Source organism: Wolffia australiana, chromosome 4 (assembly GCF_029677425.1).
Source record: "Wolffia australiana isolate 7733 chromosome 4, ASM2967742v1".
Classification (NCBI taxonomy): Eukaryota; Viridiplantae; Streptophyta; class Magnoliopsida; order Alismatales; family Araceae; genus Wolffia; species Wolffia australiana.
This window is the reverse complement of record NC_135838.1, coordinates 11,135,597-11,151,443: the sequence shown is the minus strand read 5'-3', so window position 1 is coordinate 11,151,443 and position 15,847 is coordinate 11,135,597. Positions and strand designations below refer to the sequence as shown.

The 15,847-nt window shown below is 40.3% G+C and overlaps 1 long non-coding RNA gene across 4 annotated transcripts; it reads right to left on the bottom strand.

Moving 5' to 3' along the window:
• Positions 1-9,461: 9,461 nt before the first annotated feature.
• On the bottom strand, positions 9,462-12,281 carry LOC144702619 (uncharacterized). 4 transcript variants are annotated; one of them, XR_013581289.1, is made up of 3 exons: positions 11,297-12,259; positions 10,221-10,300; positions 9,462-9,733 (listed from the first exon to the last, which is right to left on the bottom strand). It is a non-coding gene; the product is annotated as an uncharacterized LOC144702619 (long non-coding RNA). The 4 variants fall into 4 exon arrangements; XR_013581288.1 differs by having other exon boundaries at positions 9,462-9,728; XR_013581287.1 differs by lacking the exon at positions 10,221-10,300 and having other exon boundaries at positions 11,297-12,281.
• Between the last annotated feature and the right edge of the window lie 3,566 nt (positions 12,282-15,847).

Below are 15,847 nucleotides of genomic sequence, written 5' to 3'. Positions count from 1 at the left end.
TTCTCATGAGTGCTAATCTTCTTAATACATAAAACTCCCCCAATCAATATATCACGAACAAAATGATAACGCACATCAATATGCTTGGTGCGTTCATGGAACATTTGATCCTTGGAGAGATAGATAGCACTCTGACTATCACAAAATAGACTGATTGGCTGCATGCCAATAGTCAACTCACTGAAGAAACCCTTCAGCCAAATACCTTCTTTAACTGCTTCGGTAATTGCCATGTACTCAGCTTCAGTAGTCGATAGAGCTGTTGTCGGTTGAAGCGATGCTTTCCAAGATATGGCTGTGCCACCATGGGTAAACAGATAACCAGTGAGAGACCTCCTTCTATCAAGGTCTCCAGCAAAATCTGAATCAACATAACCAATAATTTCACCGGTTGATTTCCCAAAATGAAGACATGTATCGGCGGTTCCTTGCAGAAAACGAAATATCCACTGGACGCCCTTCCAGTGTTCTTTTCCAGGATTAGCCATGTAACGACTCACCAAACTCACAGCTTGCGAAATATCAGGTCGAGTGCAAATCATGGCATACATGAGAGAACCCACTGCAGATGAATATGGGATTTTAGACATATACTTAATAACCTCCTCCGAGTTTGGAGAGCGAGGCAGAAAGCTTGAAATGACCAGCAAGAGGCGTTTTCACTGGTTTTGCTTTCTCCATGTTGAACCGAGAGAGAATCTTTCTGATATACCCTTCTTGACTCAAGGATATAGTTCCTGCAGATCGGTCTCTTCTAATTTCCATTCCCAGAATTTTAGTTGCTGCTCCCAAATCTTTCATTTCAAATTCTTCATTCAATTGGTGCTTAATAGCTTGAATATCTCGAATGTCTTTTGCTGCCATCAAAATGTCATCGACGTATAAAAGAAGATAAATGAAAGATTCACCAGATTTCTTGAAATATACGCAGCAATCATATTGGCTTCGATTAAAGCCCAAAGTGGAGATAAAAGAATTAAACCTCTTATACCACTGTCGAGATTGTTTAAGGCCGTAGAGAGGTCGCTTCAACTTGCATACCAACCTCTCTTGCTCCATATCAACCAAACCTGCCGGTTGGAGCATATAAATCTCCTCTTCAAGTTCCCCGTGAAGAAAGGCTGTTTTAACATCCATCTGTTCCAGCTCATAATTCTTATGAGCAGTCAGCCCAAGAATAGCACGAATGGAAGAGTGCTTAACAACGGGAGAAAATATATCGGTATAGTCAACTCCTGGAATTTGACTAAAACCTTTTGCAACTAAACGGGCTTTATACCTGGGTTCTTCGATGCAGGAATGCCTTCTTTATGCTTGTAGACCCATTTGCACCGAATTGGCTTCTTGTTCTTTGGAAGCTCAACTAAATCCCAAGTACAATTCTTCCGTAGTGATTCCATTTCCTCTTGCATAGCGGATACCCATCGATCAGCAAAATTGGACTTTATGGCTTCTTCATAAGAGGATGGATCATCAGAATTATCAACTTCTTCAGCAACAGCCAGTGCATATGCAACACAATCGGCATGTGCATATCTCAATGGAGGTTGTATCTCCCTCCGAGGTCTATCCCTTGCAATGGTATAGCTTTGCTGGCCTGTTTGAGTAGGAGATAAAACATTAGTAGGAGAAACTTGTTCTACCTCAGCAGATGGCATAGATGATGAATTTGGCGATTCAATGTTGACTGTTGAATCCACCAAGGGCGACGGAGGAGTAGCAGCTTCTTGCTTTGGAGAAGACGGCTTCATAATTGCAGATTCATCAAAGACAACATCTCTGCTATAAATTATCTTTCGGTCTTCAGGCTGATATAATTTATATCCTTTAACTCCAGATTTAAAACCAAGAAAGATACATTTGACTGATCGAGGCTCCAGTTTACCCGTATTAACTCGAGCATAGGCAGGGCAACCAAAAATTCTAAGAAGAGAATAATCACAAGGAGAACCTGTCCAGACTTCCTGAGCAGTTCTCTTTCCAATGGCAAGAGATGGCGATCTATTAATCAAATAGACAGCCATATTCGCAGCTTCGGCCCAAAACTGCTTTGGTAGAGACGCATTAGATAACAGACAACGAACTTTCTCCAGAATTGTTCGATTCATTCGCTCTGCTACACCATTCTGCTGTGGTGTATGTCGGACTGTGAGATGTCGTAGAATGCCCTCGGATTTGCAGAAATCCTGAAATAACTTTGAGCAGAATTCCATCCCATTATCAGTTCGAAGAACTTTAACAGACCGACTAGTTTGCTTCTCCACCATAATTTTCCATTCTTTAAAACACTCAAATGCCTCAGATTTATTCTTCAAGAAATAAGCCCATACCTTTCTAGAATGATCATCAATAAATGTCAACATATATGAAGCTCCTCCATGGGATGGGGTACTTGACGGTCCCCAAATATCTGAATGAACATAATCAAGAGGTCCAGTAGTTTTATGTTGGCCCACTGGAAAACTAAAACGAACATGTTTTCCAAACAAACAATGTTCACAAAATTCTAGGTTGCTAGAATTCATACCGTCAAGTAGTCCTCTTTTACATAATTCTTCCATTCCTTGCTCACTCATATGACCAACACGCATATGCCATAACTTTGAAATATCCTCAGAGGATTGTGTTGATTTCACAACAACAGCACCACCAATAACTGAATTTCCTTCAAGGAAATACATATTTGCTGCTCCTCGATGGCCCTTTATAATGACTAATGAGCCTTTGCTCACTTTGAGTACACCATTTTCTCCAGCAAATCGGTACCTGAGATTCCAGCAAACTAAGAGATAAGATTTCTCTTTAGGTCAGGGACATACCTAACATTGCTTAGAGTACGACTTTTGCCGTCAAACATCTTGAATGAAACATTCCCGATTCCTTTAACATTGCAACGTGAGTCATTTCCCATTAGAACAACTCCGCTGGCCATGGATGAAAAAGAACTAAATTCTTCACGATTATAACAAACATGAAAACTACAAGCAGAATCCAAAATCCATTCTCTCAATGATTTTGATTCAGAATCAACGATAGCAAGAATCTCCCCCGAATCATGATGGTGAGTAACATTTGCTTCGGGTTGATTCGACATAGATGGCTGATCTGAAACAGATGCTTCTCTTTTCATCTTGTTCTGAAGCTTGTAGCATTCGCTCTTGATATGACCAGGTTTCTTGCAATAGTTACAAGTCTTGTCAGGATGACGAGACTGAGAACGGCTTCTGGAAGTATTCTTCTTTTTCTTCTCAGTATTACGGCCTCGAACAGCAAGGGCCTCACCTTGAGATGGCGTGGCCGCTTCAGAAAATTTGCTCATGCTTTCCTTAGATGAAAGGTCTTCATAGATGGTCTCCAAAGATAAACCCTTAGAACCATAAAATAAAATATCTCGAAAGCCCGAAAAGGATGGTGGCAGCGACATAAGAAGTAACGAGCAAAGATCCTCTTCAACAAGAGTGTTTGCATCAAGCGCATCCAATTCTGCCATAATATCCTTAAAATTGGCTAAATGAGATTCCAGAGAAGTACCTTCCATCATACGCAATCCAAACAATCGTTGTTTGGCGAGATTCCGCCGGGTGACGGTTTTAGCCATGCAAATTTCTTCGAGTCGTGACCATAACTTGTGGGCTTCAGTCTCCTTCTGAACATCCCGCAATATATCATTAGACAGATGCAACTGGATCTGAGTAAGGGCCTTACGATTGATCCGTTTCTTCTTGTCCTCATCCCAAGAATCGGGCATGGGGTCAATCAAAGCATCTTCTAGATCAAGTTGAGTCAAAATACCTCTCATCTTGATTTGCCAAATTGAAAATTTTGTCTTCCTATCAAGCAATGGAAGTTCCACCTTTGTCGACGCCATGAGAACCTTCTGCAACGTGGCTCTGATACCACTTTGTTATGAAAAGAACAGGAGAGTTGCGATGAAGGTAGACGGAAGCGAATTCGAACAGAGACAAAGAGGATCTTCACAAACACAAAATAACTTCCACTAATCTCAAAAGAAGTTGATACAAAGATAGAGAAGACACACAAGATGATAGGGAAAGAAGGAAATGACTTCAATATGTAAAGGGCCTCCTTGTCCGTGATTTATAGGCCTCCAAAATGAGGAAATCGTAACCTCCATCATCCGTAACTGCCCCGTTTGTTAGGGACAGCTGTATGAACGTGGACAGATCATAACTGCCTGCTTTAGAAGCTTTCCACGTTTGAAAGAGGGTAACTGCTTTCTTGAAAGAATAGAAAGTAACCGTTTGGGAAGTAACCGCTCTAATGTAGGGGTCAAAATATTCAACAATAATAGGTGACACGTTGCCAAATACCGCGTTTATTCAGTGTCACACAAACAAGAAGAGACTTGGCCATTAAAATTTATTATTCCCCAGAGAATGGAATTCTAAGGACACGGCGACCCAAAAGGCCCACTTATTGGACACAATCGATGATATCGTAGCCTGTAAACACATGGTGGGGACAAGATTTGGTAGAGTGCTTGTTGGGTCCATACCTCTTCTATCCCTCTTTGGGTCGCTTTCGTTGCCATCGTCTTAAGGTTTGCCCACTATATCCACTTGCTCTCTTCCTTCCTACACCAGCATATTCAAATGCGAATGGCATCACTAGTGGAAGTAGTGACGGAAAGACGTATCCTGCAAAGAATTTTTTTTTCTTCCTGGGGACCACTATGAAAGAAGATCGTCGATACTTCAAAAATCTCGAGGCTTGACAATAGATTAATTTATTCATCGATAGGAAATGATATATCTATGATAAACGAGAATTTGGGTTAGATAAGTCTTTTAGGGCTCTAATTTATGCAATAATATTTACAAAATTTTCGTTCCTTAGAAAAAGGGTAAGTAAGGGTCAAATCCACAAAGAGCAGGTAATGAGAGAGTAAGTTGTAATTCAAATATATTCTAAAATAATTTTTTGGTGATTTTATATTTTTCTGCATTTTTAAAACTATTTTCTGAAGAGCAAATCGACAAAATCAAGGAAAACAAGTCAAAACTATTTTAAAATATAAATGAAATAAATATTTTTATGTTATTTCTAATGAGTTCTAATGATTTATTATGATATTTAAGAATTTATTTGGTATTTTTTAGGGAAAGAAATAATTTTAATGACTAATAAATCAAAGGTTGCCCTTCCCCCTGTGAGATTGCTATAGAAACTAGCGGATGAAAAAAATTACAAATTTTGCGACAAGAGGAATTTTTTCCCTAAACAATACCAAAAAAGAAGTATGGATCAAAGAAATATGATGCATTAGACCTCTAAAAATAAATGGGAGAAAATATCCAAGATGAGATACATAGAGAGAGGAAAAGAGATTAAATAGAAGTTCTCTAATTCTCCCAGCGATTGGATTTAATTTCAAGGGTTTGGAGGGATGGGATTACTTGATGCACGTCCCCTCCTTCCCAGATTTGAAAATAAGCCTTTCAAATTCAAATTGTGTGTTAGTTCCCCAATACTTGCATTTAGTTGACCCGGTCCTTGAGTTTTGAATGGGCTTCTAGAGTGGGCTTCATATGTATTGTGCCTCTTCTTATTATCTATGAGATGGATTAGGTTTCTCCTTTTTCCCATTTGTATTTCAAATTCACCATTGTGTTTACCTAAGTCCCATTTTACAAATAAAACTCCAAGAATATGTGATAAGTTCACTTTACTCTAAGGAGTCAAGTAGAGTTAGTATCAAAAATCAATAAAGGGTATGAAAACAGAGCTTAGGAAAATAAATCATAAATTTATTATTTTATCCTAAATGGTGAATAATGCTAGAGAAAATCTAAAAATATGAGATAAAAATAAGTATAAAAGCATAATATTATTGATCTAATTTGATGATATCAATATGCATATCATTGCATATGATTAAGCTATCAATTAAAAATCCCAATTAGTGTGATTAACTTAATGACAATATTAAGACATTTATAGGAATACATATGGTTAATAATTATAATGATGAGATTAATTAAGATAGACTAATAATGATTAAAAATACCATCTTCCTATAAATGGGAGCCAGGTCCTTGGCTCATAAGAGTCAATGACTTTTCTCGTTATCCCATTATGCAGAGAGACTTTATAAAGTCATCATGTGCAGATCCAAAAGACCTCCCCTCAACTGTTTAATTCGATTAAGAGAAGCCGTGATGGATCAAGGTATCTTTTACATTGATTTTCATTCATGTGCAATCTTCCTCATCTTTAAGAATTGGTGAGCTTCCTACGGAGCTGACAAGAGGTATCAGAGCCAACTTGTGTAATGTTCTTAGGGATTAACATCTTATTTATCTCATGATCGTATAAGTTGCAAGTTCATATTCATGCTAACCTCATTCATCGTAGAGTCAAATTAGATATATTTTACATATCGTCGACATTTATGCGAGAATGATGTCATTTTTAGAGTAACATGATGCACGATATCAATGACAAGATGAGTATTCTTGTCAGATAATGGTTTCAGCCTTTAGAACAGTGAAAGTATTTTCATCAAAGATTGCTCGAGCGACTGCCATCGAATATTGTCATCTCAAGAGGAGGTACAACCACTCTAAGGCCCTCCACCTCCCCCCCCAACTTCCCCGCCATGCTGTCATGATTGTTAAAGGCAGTGATTGCCTGAAGGTGGCCGTACTATCCACCATGAAGTGGTCCCCACCCTGACGTAGTTGACCGCCGTCCACTTGGGTAGTGACTGCTCAAGTAGTCAACCGCCTCAAATGACCCAATTGTTTTAATATAATTATTCAACCCTAGGATTAAGCTGAGGGGTTAGTGTACTGAGACAGGTTCAATCACAACCTCCTTTAACTGCTCATTTGAATAAAGAATCACATTTTACTTTCAATTAATCTCATCCCTAACCTAATTCCCAACCCATTGATTAATTTTGATATAAATTCATGATTTTTTTGCATACATGAAAGATAAAATTTCAATAGTAAAAATCCTTGAATTTTAAAAATTCTATTGGGGATAACACAAAACATAGGGAAATACATAGTAAATTGATCACTATAAGATCCCCATTTCACAAAAATATTGCATGAAATAATATATTTAAGTATAGGCCATGAATGTTCACTAAGAATGTGTTAACATGATTTTATCATCATTGGAGGGGTTGAAAGTATCCATAACATATGTTAGTATCAGTGCATTTGTCATATTGTCAAGAACAATGAGGGAAGTAATTAGAATAGATAAAGGTAGAAACATATGCGGATAGGTCAGAAAGATAATTTACCTAAAAAATATGTCAAAATAATGATTGAAGGTATCTTAAATGCAAAAAACTTGAATGATTGGAATCAAATAAAGAATATAGTTTTGGCTAATATAGAAATTATTTTTCTAATTTGCTTATAACTCAAATTAATGCAGAGTAACTTCTAGACTAAAAAACCTTGATGCTGCATAAAAATGGTATCAAGTTTTAATATTTATATGATATTTGATTTCTCTATCCTTGGTAAACTAAGTCAAAAAATTTTCATCATTATATTCCTCAGGTCGCTGCTTTCCTGCAATTATGAATAATTTTTTTTAAATTGGGTACATGTTTCTCTGTGTTTGATTTACTTTGTTTATCACTAAACCCCTGGAAATTGAGGAATACATTGATATGTGTGTGAATAAATGCAAACCCCCATTAACAATGGAATGTATAAGTATTGAGATATTTATCATTCATAGAAACATAGCGACAACTGTTGGCCAATTCACCCACATCAAATAAATGATGGGTTCACTCAATCTAAGATAAGTCTACCCATTTGATTCAGCCCACATTTTCTTGATCCATCAAAACAGTAAGCCTGCTCGTCACCCGCTTCACCAGGGTGTTGGCCTGATGCTGCAAACTGGATAAGCCTGCTCTATGACTTGCTATACTGATATGATAAGCCCTAAAATTAAAGACAAATAAACCGATGATAGATATTTGCACTAGTGACTCATTTTGTGAGATAACGGCAAACATATAGAAAATTTGAAAAGATTAGGAAAAGTCAGGACAACTAAAATTCATTTATGTAATATTTATAGGATACATATAAGTTTACTTATGTACTCATACATATCAATATATCCATATAAAAGAATAAGGGGGCCATAATAGATATAAAAGATGAGATTGAAGATACTGCAGTTTATAGTATTTTTTCCAAATCCAAATTTTGGTAATAAAAAGTATTTAAATTATTTTATTTTTAGAGAGAATATGTGTCAGAAATTATTAATCTAAGGGGAATAAGACTGGTGGCGATGACGTCCACGCATCGACACCGGACGCGTCACCACCGTCGTCCGAAGTCAACACGACCGCTGAAGACTTGCCGCCATCGTCACCAAAACAAATCAACATGCCAGCATCAAACACGTCTCCACCTATGCACGCCCCCTCACGCATCCTGACACGTCACCAAAGGCAGATCTAGAACTGCCCCCTGACGTGACGCAAAACCACGTCGCCCGTCACGTCAGCGCTCGTCTTTATTTTTATTTCTTTAAACTGTATTTTCTCTTTCCTCTAAGGCCTATATGTATAGGCCAATATTTCAAGAAACAGTTAGGCAGTCATTATTCAAGAATTGAGTTTGTTCTAACTCTTCTTGGAGGACTGCCTAGCCTCCCCTATCCCTTCTCCAACCCTACCGTCGCCGCCTCCGCCGCTATAGCTGCCTCGCGTGGCCGGCCACCTTCATCTCCTTCCCTCTGCTCTCTCTCCTCTCGTCCCCTTTCTCCCCTCACCTGGATCGCCCAAGGCAGCCCGCCCTAGGCTGCCCAAGGCTACCCCAGATCGCTCACCCAAGGCCGCCCTAGGCCACCCCAGGCTGTCCACCCAAGGCCGCCCCAGGCCGCCCCAGGCTGCCCGCCTAGGGCCGCCCAAAGGCCGCCCCAAGCCGCCCGCCCAGGGCCGCCCAAGGCCGCCCGCCCAAGGCCGCCCCAGGCCGCCCGCCCAGGGCCGCCCAAGGGGGCCCCAGGCCGCCCGCCCAGGGCTGCCCAAGGCCAACCTAGGCCGCCCAAGGCCGCCCCTTGCCGCCCAAGGCCGCCCTAGGCCGCCCCAGGCCGCCCCAGGCTGTCCACTCAAGGCTGCCCCTAGCCGCCCTAGGGCAACCCAAGGCCAACCATCCCAAGCCCGCCCGCACGCGCACCTGCCTTGCCCGTGTCTGCACTCATCCGTCTCGTCCTCTGCCAAGGCCGCACAACGCCCGGAACGCCCAGATCCTTTCGTCCAGTGGGTCGTTCAATGCCCGGAATCATCTAGTCTCGTCACGATCAGAATTCCCCGCAATCTCTTCACGCACTACGGTGCCGAGGTACGCCTGAACTCTTTGGTGTTGACGTGTTCTTTGTCCAGTGTTCCCCGAGAATTCTCCATCATCGACAGATTTGATTTGATTTGATTTGATTTGATTTGATTTGAATTCCCTAAAATTCTCTCTCTATCGTGAGTCTCCTTCGCGACGTGAATTTGAGTATTGGATTTGGTGCTTTGGCATCGTCGCGGTGGTTGAAGACAGTACTCCCGCCCTCGACGAGGAACGGGAGTGGACCACCAGTATTTCATCGGTTTTAAGTTCCGAATTTGGTCGCGTGGAATTCGTGGTCTGTTTTATCCATCCACCCTAGCCCGTTCGGTATCCTCCATGCGTCGTCATCCTACCCATTCCCACAGTCGTCCTTTTCCCTAGCTGTCCTGCATCAAAGACTCATAAAATTATATATAATTAAAAACTTTACTTATTCATTTAGATAAAGAGATAATATTTTTTCAGTTTAGTAGACTATTTGTGAAAAATAAAACTAAAATAAAAACAAAACTAAGAAGACAACTTGTATATGTGTCATCCCAAAATAAAATTATAAATAAACAAATATTAATGTTTAGTCCCTAAAATGGTCATCAATAAATTTTAAAATAATACCTGATTTTGGGAATTTCTGTTCCAAAAAACAACCTCTAGACAAATCTATGAAATGAATTAAATAAACAGTCCAAACTTATCTGCTCTTTGTTAAGATGTTTTTCAAGGTTTTTGAAGCCCTTTTCACCTCATTGTTTAACGAGTTCAACAATGAGGTTTTCATTCACAAAACACATGCTAAATCATGAATGTATCAGGCCTCTGCCATATGGATATTTATGGGCACATGTCTGCAACACAGCGGAAAAACATCCATACCTGAGTAAAGTGGCTTCCGGCCGGACATTTTGATAAATACTCCTGATTGAATGTGATGATTCTTTTGACTCATCAGCAATCTATGATGTGGATTTAGGTGGAGAGAGAATTCATCAGCAGTCCAGAATTCTTCAAATTTTGAACATGATAGTATTGATCCAAGAGTAGTTTTAGGGATAAAATGTGAGATTAGATCTATCTTTCTCTCATCTACCCCTCCATGGCTTCAAACTAATAATTAGATGGCTCAATCATTGTAAAACTTGCCCTTGGATTTTATCGCCAGTTAAATTTCATAAACTGATTTGCCAATTTAATTTTTTTTGGCTCTATACTTGACTTTCAAGAGCTAGATATCAAATTAGCAGGGAATCGGATGAAGAATTCTGAATAAAACCACCCTTGACAATAAGGTGAGTGTGTGATTTCTCTCTATCTTATCCTGATTTTTTCATCCTTCTTCCTGGTATATGTTATTGAAGTATAGCATAGTTCCTCACTTTCTTGAACTCAATCAACCCTCTTTTTTTGCTTTCCGTGAATTTAAACGTGAAATTCGGATTAGCCACTTATTTGTGTTAGAAATCTCTACGGAACTCAGCGACAGCTTTATGAAAATCTCTTTGTGCTCCACTTCGTGAACACCAAACGTGTTGATGTAACACGACAGTCAGGATCAACACCTTGTGTTATGTGCAAAAGGTCGACTCTAAATGCAATGAGATAATGAGAATCGACTTATACAGTTTGAGTAAATTTATAGGCGAGAGATACGTTGATCGTCGAGGATTGAGACGCAGAGCAATTGGATGACACAAGACGGGTTTAGTCACTATCTGGCTCCCGATGACTCGCGTAATCAGCTCGAAGGGTCGACATGGTGGGGGACGATCTTCGTCCACTGAGATCCACACCATCAACATGAACGAGTTGAACCGATATCGCCAAAGGAATTTTCTAACACAAATAAGTGGCTAATCCCAATTTCACGTTTAAATTCACTTAAAGGCGATGATCAATCTAAAGACAGCACTGAGAGATGTAATCAACACTATAACGAGAGAGAAGGGTAGAACCTGTGGGTTCGAGTGCCCTTGAAAGATTAAGACACTCTCCCATCCAAGGGACCCGTCGATTAGGAGCGGCAGTCTTCGGAAGATTCACATCCGAGGCCCACGCTCGTCGTGATAATATAACTCGATCGTGTTCGTCCAGAGATTCAGAGCAATTGGGAAGGGGTTGACCGTGCGAGATTACTGAGATCTTCCCGTAGAAAATGCCCAAATATTCTGGCGACCAGTATGGGTCGAATGAATTACGAAAGGTCTCACGGCGGATTCCAGGAAGACCTCGGAGAAGAACAATACCAGATAAGGAAGTAAGATAATCCTCTTGGGGAAGATGGCGAATCTCGGAGCGAATTCCGCCCGTGGGTTGCGGGAAGAGTCGATTCACGGACGTTTTCAGAAAATCGGAATACCAGAATCAGGATTTTTTGTTTATGCGACGACCGATTGGTAACAAATCAGGATACCCAAACCAGAATACCAAGTGAAATATCCCACCGTGATGAAGGCAATGGCCGTCTGATGGTTGCCGGTTTCCTCGTGATTACCACATTGACGGTGGAGAATCCAGCGAGAGCTTCTTCTGTCAGCAGCGAGGGAATAGTCTTCTACTTTCCTTCTTCGAGAGGCAAGTCAGCATGAACAGCCAGACGATTTTACTTCTAATGTTGATGACGATTTCACCTCTTCTTGACGAAAACTTCTTCTGGAACACTTTCTCTCTTCTTCCTCAGCAAACAACCACGATGGAACAAAGAAAATAGAACAATTTCTTATTCAACGAGAACAAAGAACAATAACTGCCAAAACAACAACGATATCTGGATTCAACAAGACATGCCCCTCTTAACGGGATTCAACAACGATACCAAGTGATGATATATGAAGAATAACTCACGTCCATTCTTCCCATTCTTATAACGGGAAGTGGCAGTTGTTGATGGGGAGGTGGCACTATTGGGCCCCCCTCTTAAGGGGTAGCCTATTGGGCTTCCCTTAAGAGGACTCTTTAGGAGAGGAGAAACCCATTGAGGTTTTTTTCTTCCCCTAAAGAGGACACTTCCTCACAATTTAAATAAACGAAAACATTCAGGAGGTTGGTACTTGCGCAGGAGGGGCCTCCTGACAGTCCAACACGATGAAAACAGAAAAACAGGAAATTTACACCCAGACATTTGACACGTGGCGAGACAACCATGCCGCTTCTCAAACCTGATAGTGGAACTGTGGATTCTTCACGTCGGATCGGGTCCCGGGACAGGGCTGGCGATGGGTCAGGGCGCAGTGGACTGGATGGTCCTCCATCACATGTGCACACAATCGACCCTCGCCAAGCACTACTAGAGAGATGGCGAATGTATCTAACTTATTTTTAATTTGAGCTCCTATTAGCAAATTTCATAAAAAATGCAAACACTTAAAATACATTTGAATACTTTTTTTTAATTTTTTGAAATAGTTTTAATTAATTAATTTTTTTCTTTCATTAAATAAGATTTGATTCCTATTTAACTGAAGTTTACAATTTAAACACTTTCTCAGTTTGAATTCAACCTTTACCTACACTATACTGAGGAAATTTTCTCAAATATTATAGCATAATTTAGAAACTTTAAACAAAATTTCCATCCCCAATTATTGATTTGTCATTAATCAACAAAATGATGATTGAATCACCTTGCATGGAATCAAAGCTGCAATCATGTTGGCTCCTTCAATGAGTCAACCATGAGCCCATAAGTATCTGGCCTCTAGAACATCCACACCGTCCTCATCACATGGAATCCTCTTGTATTTTAGTGTGGTGATCATTTTGAATTGATCTGAAAACTATCTCATTGTCATCTAAGACTTACTAATAACAAAGGGTGTTCAATGAGAGAAGAGAGAAGGATGATAACCAAAATAAATATTGGGTCGGCGATTTTTTTGGGGCTTCTTCTTATTTTAAGTTAGCTAGATTTTTCATAAAACCCTTTATAATTGAAGTATGTCTTCCAACACGCAATACATCTTTTGTGGGTGACCCTCTAGGCCCACATATAAGCCTAACTTAAAACTTCAATAGCTTAAGAACTTTTTATTGTCTTAGCGGACTAATTAACTACATCTAATAAATTGACTAATTAATTATATTTTTCATTGATAGATGTTACCCAATCAAGTGGTCAAGTAGTTGTTTTGTTGAGTGTTGTGAAGGAAATCGAGCTTAGTGAATCAACACCAGAAATCAAGATAAGGTTGATCCTGCATGTAGCTAAGATAAAATATGAGATATTTGTTGGTACGCCAGAGATAAAGGAATGATATGCATGAATAATAAAATAATGTATCAAACTCATTAAACATTAAATAAAATCTGAAGCAGTGTATCAAACTCATTATACATTTTATAAAATCTGAAGCATCCTTCAGATCCTCTTGATTTTATTAAATGTTAATCAAAGGTAACTGAAGATGATTGGATGAGAACCTTCTTATATTTTTGATTTTATTCAGTTGACTATGGCAAATGGATAAAAAATATATTTATTTAAAAATCTTCCGTCGTCAATAATTATAGGGAAAATTTTACGTTCAGATAAAATATTTATACCATTTGACTAGTTTAATGGCACGTTCAGCGTTTGAAACGTGAAATATTCTAACCTAAGGAACCGCATTCTCTTCATTTAGTTATAACACATTATTCTATTTCATTTTAAAAAAATTAAACTTAAACTTGAAGAATTATCGCTGTCATACAGATTGCAATGGTTTAAATGATAATTGAGAATTATCACTAATATTTAACTAATCAAGGGTCACATAATCTTTTTTAACTTATTAACTTCTCTGAGAGATAGAAATTGGACTATTTTGATTTAAAGGCACAATTTATTGATACAAGTGGATTTGTAGCAAGAGTGAGAGACTGAATGAGAGGGAAAGAGAGGACGCGGGAGGGAGAGAGACTAATTAAGAGATGGTGACAAAGAGAGGTAGAGGGCGAACGAGGGAGAAAAAAAACTTAGGCAGAGAGGGAGAGCGAGAGAGAGAAAGGGAAACAGGGAGAGAGAGAGAGAGAGTGAGACACAGAGAGAGAGAGAGAGAGAGAGAATGAGAGAGGGAGAGAGAGGAAAACAGGGGAAGAGAGCGAGAGAGAAAAAAAGGACTCAAGGAGAGAGAGAGGGGGGGAAACAGGGAGAGAGAGAGAGAGAGAGAGGGGGAGGGAGAGAGGGAGACACAGAGAGAGAGAGAAGGAGAGAGGGGGAGAGAGAGGGAAACAGGGGAAGAGAGAGAGAGAAAAAAAACTCAAGCAGAGAGAGAGAGGGAAACATTGAGAGAGACAGAGAGAGAGAGAATGAGAGGGGGAGAGAGAGAGGGAAACATTGAGAGAGACAGAGAGAGAGAGAGAGAATGAGAGGGGGAGAGAGAGAGGGAAACATTGAGAGAGACAGAGAGAGAGAGAGAGAATGAGAGGGGGAGAGAGAGGGAAACATTGAGAGAGACACAGAGAGAGAGAGAGAGAGAGAGAGAGAGAGAGAGGGAAACATTGAGAGAGACAGAGAGAGAGAGAGAGAGAGTGAGAGGGGGAGAGAGAGAGAGACACAGAGAGAGAGAGAGAGAGAGAGAGAGAAGGAGAGGGGGGGAGAGAGAGAAACATGTAGAGAGAGACAGAGAGAGAGAGAGCGAGAGGGAGAGAGAGAGAGAGAAAGAGAGAGAGACAGAGAGAGAGAGAGAGAGAGAGAATGAGAGGGGGAGAGAGAGGGAAACATTGAGAGAGAGAGAGAGGGGGAGAGAGAGAGAGAGGGGGAGAGAGACACAGAGAGAGAGAGAGAGAGAGAATGAGAGGGGGAGAGAGAGGGAAACATTGAGAGAGACAGAGAGAGAGAGAGAGAGAGAAACATTGAGAGAGAGAGAGAGAGAATTAGAGAGGGAGAGGAGAGCGAGAGACAAAAGGAGAGGGAGAGTGAGAGAGACAAAAGGATAAAGAGAAAGGGAGCGTAAGAGAGACAAAAATGACAGAGGCAGAGCTAGAGAGACAAAAGGAGAATAGAGAGAGGCAGAGCTAGAGAGACAAAAGGAGAGGGAGAGTGAGAGAGACAAAAGGATAAAGAGAAAGGGAGCGTAAGAGAGACAAAAATGACAGAGGCAGAGCTAGAGAGACAAAAGGAGAATAGAGAGAGGCAGAGCTAGAGAGACAAAAGGAGAGGGACAGTGAGAGAGACAAAAGGATAAAGAGAAAGGGAGCGTAAGAGAGACAAAAATGACAGAGGCAGAGCTAGAGAGACAAAAGGAGAATAGAGAGAGGCAGAGCTAGAGAGACAAAAGGAGAGATAGAGAGAAGGAGAGCTAGACAGACAAAGAGAGAGAGAGAGAGAGAGAGAGGGAGCGTGAGAGAGACAAAAAGATAGAGAGAGGGAGAGCGAGAGAGACGAAAGGATAGAGACAGAGAGGGGGAGCGCGAGAGAGACAAAAGGATAGAGAGAGAGAGAGAGGGAGCGCAAGAGAGACAAAATAAGAGAAATAGGGAGATGGAGAGGAGAGAAAGAAAACAAGATAAGCAGAGGCAGGAGA